We start from the raw sequence: 11,619 nt of genomic DNA, 5'->3' as shown, positions 1-11,619 counted from the left end.
CGTAATAACTTTTTACTGGGTGTACCGATTTTGATAATTTTTAATTTAATCGAAAGCTGGTGTTTATCATGTGGTCACATATAAATTTTATCGAGATCTGATAAGTACTTTTTGAGTAATCTTTGATAACGCGCAGTTACTTGACTATTTTTTCGTCGATCTACATTGTACTACTCGTCGATGTAATTGAAGTCGGTTTTTTTTTCGTTTGCGAGCAAACACAATTATTAGGTTATAAATTTGTTATAGTTATTAGAATAGGTTGATTTATTAGAATGTATACATTATGCTATAAAGAGAAGATAATAGTTTTTTTTATTACGTTATAGATAAAAACTAAAATAGTAAGATTACAAGAAGATCCATTACATTATATGGATTACATTATACTTATATAGGTTACAAAGAATCGAGATGCTACTGATAGAAGTAAACTTGTAACTATCGTGTTGCTATAAGTATTTTTTGCGATGAAAATAATGGACAATAACTATTGGTAAAAATAATTTTGAATAATTTTTGACTGGTTTAATTTAGTGAGAAGAATAAATAAAATATAGAATTTAAAAAGAACCTTTTTCTCATAATGAACACTATATCATTTGAAAAAATTATTATTGACAGCGGTGGGATTCGAACCCACGCCCTTTCGGACTGGTGCCTAAAACCAGCGCCTTAGACCGCTCGGCCACGCTGCCGCATGACGGGGATTGCGATAAGCGGAAACAGTAAAATCGCTCAGTCAACTACGTCAATACAATTCTGTTCGTTCTTAACTAATTCTTTTGAGGATTTATGTATATCAATATTTATTTCTCAATATTATCATCATATCATCAATTAATAATACTCTAAGATTAAGGTGTTTTCCTCCCTTTTTAGAGAAAAACCTCACAATTACTCCACATAAATTATATATCATTTTATAGATAATTGCTTGCTCTACCGGCATTCACAACCAAGAAATTTATTATTACTTTTGTTTTTGTAAATTAATGATTAAAATTATACACACAGATACACAATGAGACACGATACAGCAATGCTGCCATCTGACGGCTTTAATTTTAAACAACGTCAAAATGATTGACGGTTGGTAAATTTTTTGTTCAATTTCAAATCAACTCATGTATAAATACGTTTTTGTAATTTTGTACAGTGATAATTATTACACTTTATCATCATCATCATCATCATCATCATCATCATCATCATCGTTATTTCAGCCTATCGCTGTCCACTGCTGGACATAGGCCTCCCTCCACAAGTTCACAAAAGATCACGAAAGATCAAGAAGTTGAAGTTATGTGTTTTGCCTATAGCCACCACGCTGGGTAGGCGGGTTGGTGACTGAAGGGCTTGCTTTGTCGCACCGAAGACGCTGCTGCCCATGTTCGGCCTGTGTATTTCAAAGCCAGTAGTTGGGTGATTATCCCGCAATTGGTCGGCTTTTTAGGTTCCAAGGTGGTAGTGGAACTGTGTTATCTCTTAGTCGTCTCTTACGATACCCACGGGAAAAGAGGGGATGGCTATATTCTTTAATGCCGTAACCACACAGCACAATAATATTTATACATACTTATTTAGTGCGAATTATTTGAACGGGTATAGTTAGACTTTTTATGAGATACATTTTATTATTTTTTTATTTATTATCATTATGTTAAACAAAATATGCCAATTTATTGGATTTACGTGATATAAAATTAAAAGAAAAGATAACTTTTATAGTTTTCCTGTATTTTTTAAAAACGCCTACATTTATTTTTTACCAATATTTTTTAATAATTAATATTTATGTGTATCTGCCAGCATGCATTAAGCTTTGACTCTTCTAAAGGAGAAGGAAACATATGCCCAACAGTGGGATTTTAAAGGCTGAATTATAATATTTATAACTAACTACACAAAATATGCACATTTACTGAATTTACGATATATTACTTGAGTAAATGATCATTGCACTTTTACCCATTTTGACGTTTATGTTTTCTGTTACACTATTATAAGTCGTAAGTTACGTTTTTAGAAAGTAGTTCTTGATTGGTGAAATAATGGTTTCGAGGAAAGCAACGTGATGCCTTATTAGAATTTGTTCAATACATTTTTGTATTTCGAACGTGGCGATTTCGAATATTGGGTTCCGATAGATGACGTTAACCAAAACGTAAAGAGGTCATTCGTTCAGTAGATTTTATATTTTTTTCATAGCGGGCGTCTTATATGACTATCGATTCTTAACTTCAAATGTAACTTCACACACTAAATCTGGACAATACAGCATTATAAGAATATGGTTTAATTAAATATTTTGTCTCAAACCTATTTTCTGCACTCTACTTACTTTATATTCACTCCGTTTGTATCAACGTGCAAAGTGACCAGTTGCTAGTTCTCCGGAATCATCTGCTAGGGGTGATACTTTATTAACATTAGATTATATTTAATATGTATGTACTAATATTACAAATTTATAGATAATCTGGAGGTTGGTAAGGGGTTAGGTTCGGGAACGGGCTTGCAATGCCCCTAGTGTCGCTGGCGTCCATAGGTATCAGTATCTGCTTTAAATCAGGTGGAACGCACGTAATTTATTTATTTATTTTATTTATTTATTCCTAATGTACACCGAAATACAGACACATATAAAGAAAGATACAATACAAGATGTACAAAGGCGATCTTATCGCTAAATACCGATTTCTTCCAGATAGCCTTTGGGTAATAGTTTGGGTACTGGTGGTTGGGTATTTGGTAATTTATCTTCTTTATACTGTAGAAAAACTTAAATATATTTATATAATACAAATTACATAGTTAATCCGTAATACAACTTATATCATTGTAACGAAGAGTTAGTAATTAAGAGATATACAAAAAATTCTGTCAAACTTTAAATTATACAGCAATATCCAGCAATAATCCATAATCATCCTAGTAACTTTTATGTAAGTGAAGATTTACCTAATCTATTTATTTGAGCGTAACATGCGATTAAGTGTGAGAGACATGAAGCTTTTACCACAGAATGCGACGAAGCCAATCCCATTGTTGTGCCCGAAGATACGTTTCCTGATACCGACTTACTTCGCTCCTTTGTACTGCGGTAACAATACAAAATACTAAATTATATTTTTCGGAGAACAGGATCCGATTTCTGAACGCAAGCTTGATATTAGGAAGGCTTCTTAAGGCGATTTAGAAAGTATTACTATATTTAAGAAAGTATAAACTAATATTATAAGCTAGGAAATTAGCTGTATATAATTGAAAAATATAAATTATTTATTTAATTGAAAAAAAAAATTAAATCATTTGCTAGCTATTTGTGATTTTTTCTTTAGTACGAAGCAAGACTTTTAAGATATAAAAATCAATACAATTGTTATTTATTATTATTGTTTTTAATGTTAATCGGTTATTTGAATAATTTCACACTCGATGTAATCTCAATTATTCAATTTAAGTTTTGCTTGGTTTCGTAAGACGCATATACGCAACGTGCTTTACGCTTCAGCCTGTAATATCCAACTGCTGGACATGTGCCTCTTTTCCCGTGTAGGAGAAAGATCAGAGCATAATCCACCACGCTGCTCCGATGCGGATTTACGGACATTTTCCCTACTATGAGTAACGATCGCTATCAGGTGTATATGATAATAACGGGAAGCGACGGATTAACGTGCTCTCCGAGGCACGGTGAGAACACCCTAGATATTACAGGCTGAAGCGTAACTGAAATAGTCATCACGTAGTCTAATATATAAGCACTGTATAGGGAACGTATATAAACAATACATACAAATCTTACTGCATTTTCGTTGCGGATGATTTTTGCCGGCTAGGCTACCCCTCCGCATCGTCCACAACGAACTTTGTTCAAAAAGTAGGTATATTTGTTTTTGTTTCTCTTACACCAACACTGCATTGAAATTTTAACAAAATTTAAAGCTCTTAATACGTGTATGATCTTGCAGGCAGATCAAGGAAGCTCTTCCGACGATCAACCCAGGATTGTCCCGCAAACTTCGCGGTTATGAAAGAGCCCAGCTCCGACTACTGGTCGGGGCTCTTACCGGACATGCCTTGCTTAACAAGCACTTACACAATCTATGTGTTACAGACAACCCCCTGTGCAGAGCGTGCTTGGAGGCAGAAGAAACGGCCTCACATATCCTGCTGGAATGCGGTGGCGTGGCGAACTACAGGGCACTACACCTTGGGACACCGAGGTTGCTCCAGGAAGTCGTCGGCAACGTGAAGGGTCTGCTAGGCTTCCTCAAGAAGCTAGGCTGGCACGAATAGTGCCCACCAGCCGATCATCACGCAAAAAAGGCGCACCAAGACGTCGAGTTGCGGAAAAGAGCCCGTGAACAACAATAACAACAACATACGTGTATGATTATAATATTTTGTTTAGCCTCTAATAACAAAATTATGGAAAATTAACATAAAAAGAAAGATTACAAATATTTAATATTTAGTATTTTTACATCTTTAATAGTTTTTACAATATTTTGAGAGCCTATGACTACTTGAAGATTAGATAACATACGGTGTGTTGTTTGTACAAGGTTAGTAAAAGGATTAGGTGAGTGGAGTGTCCGTCATTTTTAAACGTATTTTTACTGTAAGTGTATTTATTATAAGTTTTTCGCTATTAGATGTAGAAGTATATATTTGCTACTATGTATGTAGAAATATATAAAAGGAGGTTTATCTCTAGAAAATACGAGTATATATCATATATATTAATACGTAAAGGTTAAGATATTTGCCCCCCTTTTTAGAAAAAAAAAACTCACAATCACTCCACATAAATTATATATCATTTTATAAATATTTGCTTGCTCTACCAGCGTCAAGAACTAAAAAATGAATTATTGGTTTTGTTTTTGTAAATTGATTAATTATTAAAATTATATTACATTAAATAAATATAGTAAATTGGTTTTAATTTTGAAACAATGTCAACATGATTGACGGTTGGTAAACTTTATATTAAATTTAAAATCAACTCGCGTATAAATACTTTTTTTTTTTGTAATTCTGTCAAGTGACAATTATTATAGCTATTTATTGCGAAATATTCGCACGGGTGTAAATGTGTTAATTATATTAACAACATCCACGGGCTCTTAGTTGCTCATGCCATTTGTACTCAATAAAATATTTGTTCAATTATCGGCGTGCGTTTTATTATAATAGTTTAATTTCAGACCAGCAGTTCTAAAACTATCTCGAATTGGCTAGGATAGTCCGACACTGTCAGATTTTGCTGTTATAAATATATTTAATATATAATGATACATGTTTGCTTGTTTTTTTATCATATTATCGACATGTCTAGAAAATATTTATTCCAGCGTATACTTGAAAATAAGTGAATAAATTAGCAAAGAGGGGCATTAAATTACTTTGAAAGTCATAAAAATATTGCATTTATTTGTGCCTTTTTTAAATACATTTTTCTTATTCTGGGAGTGAAATCTTGAAATCGTGAATCTCGTTTTATTTGTACTGCATGTATTTAAGGATCACCGAAATTTTCATTTTAGTGAAAAAAATTGATTGTTTAGCTTATATTTACTTATTATTTGGGTTGTCTGGAAGAAATGGCTAAATATCCATAAGTCCGCCCATTGTGCTTCACAGTCTGTAAATATTTTTTTTAATGTGTTTATTGTTTAAAATGTAGTTGTAGTGTACAATAAAGTATAAATAAATAAATAAAAATTATTGACAAATAAATAAACACATCTTAGTTAAAATAATAGAAAAAGCTAAAGTATAATAAACAGTGCGACAAGGAATAACAATAGGAACAAAAACTTTGATCAATGTACAGTGTAAGCACCGGTGGTGAATGTCAACAAAAACTATACAAAAATTCTCTTCACGATGGAATATAACGTTTGGATAGTTAAACTTGTTATCCATTGAGTATAATGCTATTTAACGCTATAGTATATTATAGTAACTACATATATTTCAACGGGAAAGACGATAATCGACGAAAGCTTTTTAGGTATAGGTTTCTGTGATAGAGCTTCTTATACTATGATTTACGAATTGATAGTTTAGATATTTAAATTGATTTTTTAGTATTCTGAAAAATTTTCCTTAAGACACGGAGGCTTAGTTATAGTTTTTGTTTACTGATTATCATGATTTAAAGATGGGAATTCTTGGCCTTTTCATTCGATGGACGTTTTAAAGGAAGCTGCATTTATTATTATAATCGTAACAATTTCATAATGGTAACAATATCATAATCGTAACCAACAGTATAAGACGTATTATTCAATAAAAAAGACCCGTCTTGACGATGGCCTTAATAAACAAAATGTTATAGCGCTATAATTTCAGTGAACCATCACCTTAAAGCACTAAAACGACACAGGGCACATGTGGTCGACAAAAACCATGTACTAAGCACATGTCTTCCCTTAGTATGTATTTGTCACGTACTCTTTGACCTTTTGAGACAATTTTATTTTCGAGATACGTCTTTACGGACAAGTGTCGAAGCAATTACATAAACAAAAAATAAAACTTTACGTTGCTAAATAAATGTAAAATATTCCTATATTTTTGATAATATTGAATTTTTCTATACTTATCTATACAAATAAATAAAATTTGAGTGTCTGTTTGTAATATTAAAATAACAGCTTTTTACTAAAATTCATATGGATGTACGTATACACGATACATAATATACCAAAATAACATTTTTTTTAAATTTTTGTCGGTCTGTCCTTTTTTCTGGCTAATATCCGAAATGGCTGGACCGATTTTGAAGGGACTTTCACTAGCAGATAGCTGATATAGTAAGAAGTAACTTAGGCTACTTTTATTTTAAAAATTTATTTATTTTATAACTTTGCGAACTGAACAATAACTGTTTTGTTCAATTCCACGCGGAAGAAGTCGCGGGCACAGCTAGTATTATAATAAGAAAGTAAAAATAACAGACCGATTTAAACTTTGTCGTCAGTAAAATTATACACTGTCACTGAGTGACAAAGACTATATTTTAATTGGAGACAACGGGACAGTCTAAATCGTGTAAGCAACGCAAGTGAAGCAGTTGCGGAATGGTTGTATTTAAATAAAAAGATAGCTTCTTTTAACTTTTTTTTATGTATTTCGTGAATCAAGTGGCCCGGAAGCTTATTATCACAGGGGAACTACGTGAACTATTTCACACCTGTTGCACTTCATACTTCGTCTTCTTAGGTATAAGTAGGGTAGACGTAAAACTTTGTTTAGCAAAAATTATCTAAGCGTAGTATAAATATGTTTTTTGTAACCACTGTAGATTGTAAATGTTATAGCAATATATTACAAGTCTTATGTAAAATGTGAGAGACTGTTACTTGCGGACAAGCTTATGGGCTTTTGCAAGTAAATATAATTTGATGTATGCTTTTCTTAATGTTACAAATAAATAAATAAAAAAAAAAAAGTATTCCAAATGAACCTCAAAAATTTCTTCATCCAAGTAGGCTTCAAAAGGCACTTTTCAGTTGTAGTTTATCAAAGTTTTGTTAGATTTTAATAAATTAATTACAGTTAATGTGAAGTGATCACTGGTTTGTAAGCTTTAAGATTTTATTTTATGTTAATCATTATAAAAGATTTTAGACTAACATGGTTACTTATATTACTAAAACTATTTATAAACTGGATATTTACCATGTTTTTTATTTTCATTTTGCGGAGCGATATTTCTACATTAACTGGGAATGTCTTGTTCGCGAGACTGAAATTTGTGGGTAGATTTTGACGGCTTTAGCAATGTCCATACCGGACTACCTTCTTTCTCACACGTTTTATGCGTAAACACTGGTCACCACTACCATTGTTACTTTCACCCCTACCATTGTTTTTCGCTTTACGCACACACTTTTCTACACTCGATCACGTGTTTTACAGACGACACTCACCGTATCGATTCGCGAATTGTTTATATCACTCTTCATGGGTTTGTATAACCTAATCATCGGATTCCACACCCTTGACCGTTGAAACTCATCTTCCCTATTGAAAGTACTATAGGTGCCTAGGAGGCTGTGCTTTACTCTTAAAAAAGGAAAAATACGTCGAGTGCTTACCCTAAAACCTCTATATTTTTTCATAAAAGTGAAAAAAAAATTAATATGCTGTAAAAAATACACTTTTTTTTACAGAAAACACATCAAGTTATAGATTTTTGATTACTATAATAGTAAAAAGAATCAGTTAAAAAATATTATGTTGGACGACAACGTTTTGGATGTACGGATGATAGTAAAATAGCGCGAAAATCACTTGACGGAATAAGCTGTTTTTCTTTATTGTATCAGGGAACTATTAACTAAGAAGCCTTTTGAATATGAAAGCTGGAAAATTCACAATAATACAGTATAAGAGCCATCTGTGGCTATTTTCAAGAACCAAATCAACTAATCGAACTTACCGGTACTCGGTCACCAACCCGCCTGCCCAGCGTGGTGACTATGGGCAAAACACATGAGTTCACGTTATTTTTGGCGTAAACTTGTGGAGGCCTATGTCCAGCAGTGGACTGTATAGGCTGTAATGATGAATCGAACTTATAATCGTTGTATGGTCGATCATTTGTCCCTTAACTGAGCTATATATGCCAATGCAAAAGTTGGCTATATATATAAAAAAATAGAATATATAAATTCAAATATATAGTAAAATATGAGGTTCTTATAAGGATTTACCACTAGTAGTATTCAGAAAAGTAATTTCTGTATTTCTGTTAAATAAACTATATATAATGTTCATGACTAGTTGAATGATTAAATTTGACATTGATTTTGTTATTAATTAGATATTATTAATATTTTTCTATTGACATGATTTTTTTTTGTTTATTTGACAATGTATAAATTATAATTAATTATTTGTGTGGAACTAATATTTGTAAACCAAAATAATAGGTAGAATATGTTAACTCAACTTTTAAATTTGACAATGTCATATTCTGTCAAAATAAATAGTGATTATCATTTATTATATTACAATCAAGCTAGTAGAGGGCACTGCTAAGTATAAACTGTAAACAATCGTTTTAGTAGTTTCGTAGTGCGTGGAGGCGTGCAGTTTTGTTTTTCCAAATATTTATGATAATTTTTCGTACAATTCAAGTTTACACCTTCATATGTAAAAAAACCATACAGGTATTGACATAAAAAAATCTATCATATAAAATAGAAAGAAAAAAAGATCTTTCTATTTGCAATAGCTGTGGTAAAGTTGTGATTGGGTGTAAACAATCAACTTTTTTTTTATATCGCTTGGAATGACTAACCAAACAAAAAATTCGAAGTCATTATAATGAGTGTAATTCGCGTAAACATTAGAAAAAATCATGTGAACCAGCACGGACTGGATATAGCAAATAAAATAAGCAAACAAAATTCAAACTTATTGTATTGACATGGGTATCCATAGATTATGGCAACCGCTTACCATCAGGTAGACCGTTTTTTGCCACGATGGTAGTTAAACAATGGCAGTAATATCACACAACAGCGTCTACCTTTTGATATAAAAGTGAAACTAAATAAATAAAATCTTGCAGAAATTGTAATGTGGCGTATTATGTAATTTTAGAATATAAAGTAACCTATATGTGTGATATTATCTAGAGACAAAGTTAAATTGTTAATAGTGAAAGTTTTATCATCACATGTTTCATAATGTGAAGTTTTTTACTACACTGTAAGAATTTAATTTTAAAGCTTTGCTTAATGTTTTATAGTTATGCCTTTTTGCCAAAAATAATTTGTCTGTCGTGTGGAATGGATACGACAAAAAAAAATACAGAAACTGGAGATTCGTTACGTGTTCAGTGTGATTGAAAATCCAAGGATTTTTATGTTTCAATTAGAGTAATTAATGTCACAATTGTTTAAATTATTATTCGATTTAACACATTTTAATTGAATTGTAAAAGTTTCATAGAATACGTACTTGTAAGTCAATTACTACGTCAAGCCTTCGATAGCTCAGTTGGTAGAGCGGTGGACTGTAGCGGTCGATTGTAATCCATAGGTCGCTGGTTCAAATCCGGCTCGAAGGAATTTTTTGCGTCTACTAAACCAGATTAAATGAAATCTTTTATTTTTATACGATTTTTAATTTTAATATATTTATTTTTTACAATACCTTTTTTTTTTCAAAGTTTAATTGAATCTATATACCGAGTGTAAATCAGAGTATCAATTATTATTATTATCAGATACTCTTATCTATATGAGAACGTTACAATTTTTTTAAGAAATAATTTACTTGTTATAAAATTTTTAAAGTTCTGTACGTGTTACGCAATAATCAAAGGTTATCAATAAGTCAAAAGCAACATCTGTTTATAATAAAAATAAGTGTACGCAATGTCAGTGTTGTGTGGTAATGTTTGTTGCTGTATGATGCCTTGTGGTGGTGTGAAGAGCGTTGTATTATGATACAGCGTCATGCGATGCTTTGTGATGAATGTAACTGCTGACCTCTATATAATATGATGTAAAAATTTGGAAGTAGTCTATCGAAAATTCTCAACATTGAAATAGTATTAATATGTAACGCATCGAAATTATTAGATCTTATTTAATGTCTTTGCCATTAAAAACTGTAAAACGTGCTTTTACGACTTAGCTAATCATAAAAAGCACATTTTACATTTCAGTTTCAACATTCATATTTAATACTAAATTATTAGTTTAATTAATCGATAATTAGTATAACTTTAAATTTGTGTCATTATTTAATCAATAAGAACGCCTACTATGTTATAATTCCCTTTATTTCAAATAAATTCCGTGGGTTGACGGTTCAACATTTAGTATGCGACAAACATTCTTACACAGCTATATTAGATTTATTGGCAAAAAACGAAGATACGAATTTCGTCCTTATTCCAAAATTTTAAGAATCAAGTTTCTATACGCGTAAATAAACTTAGTCACGTTTTCAAAATGACAGTGATTTGATTAAAATGTTTTCTTCGGTTACATTTCGCCACATTTTGATTAGATACCTTTAGAAAGGTCAAATTTTGGGATTCGACTAATTACTATCCTTTTGATAAAGATCCTGTTATGTCAGCCTTTGATGGACTTTCGATGTTTGGTGAAGTTCATGACCGATTTGTTTTAAATGTTTCCTCACTTTGGAAATATCAAAAGGGATTGATGGACTGGAAAATGCTTAGAAATTTCGTTATAGATTGTTCTTTATTTTCTTTTCTATTAGATATTTTAGAAAAAGATGTTTTTTTTTTATATTTAAAAATAGCGTCTTAATTAACTTCTTTGTGGTGCGTGTAGTTGCCTAAAATACTGACGGTTTGCGGGTTCAATTTCCGCTCGGGATGGATATGTATTTTTACAAATATATCTTTTCATTTTGGATTTCTGTCCTAGTGGGTCTCCTCACCGTGTCTCGGAGAGCACGTAAGGCATGCGGTCCCGGCTGGTATCATAACTATCTGATAGCAATCGTTACTCATAGTAGGGAATATATCCACCAACCCGCAGTGGAGCGTGGTGGATTCAGCTCAAATCCTTCTCCTACATGGAGAAACAGGCTTATATCCAGCAG

The 11,619-nt window shown here is 31.7% G+C and overlaps 2 non-coding genes across 2 annotated transcripts; one reads left to right on the top strand and one right to left on the bottom strand.

Moving 5' to 3' along the window:
* Positions 1-618: 618 nt before the first annotated feature.
* Trnal-uag lies at positions 619-698 on the bottom strand. The gene has a single exon. It is a non-coding gene; the product is annotated as a tRNA-Leu (tRNA).
* Positions 699-10,017: 9,319 nt separating this feature from the next.
* Trnay-gua lies at positions 10,018-10,102 on the top strand. The gene is given in 2 exon segments: positions 10,018-10,054; positions 10,067-10,102. It is a non-coding gene; the product is annotated as a tRNA-Tyr (tRNA).
* Positions 10,103-11,619: the final 1,517 nt, after the last annotated feature.

The sequence above is a fragment of the Melitaea cinxia genome, chromosome 1, assembly GCF_905220565.1.
Source record: "Melitaea cinxia chromosome 1, ilMelCinx1.1, whole genome shotgun sequence".
NCBI classification, from domain to species: Eukaryota; Metazoa; Arthropoda; class Insecta; order Lepidoptera; family Nymphalidae; genus Melitaea; species Melitaea cinxia.
This window is presented reverse-complemented; position numbering and strand designations above follow the sequence as displayed.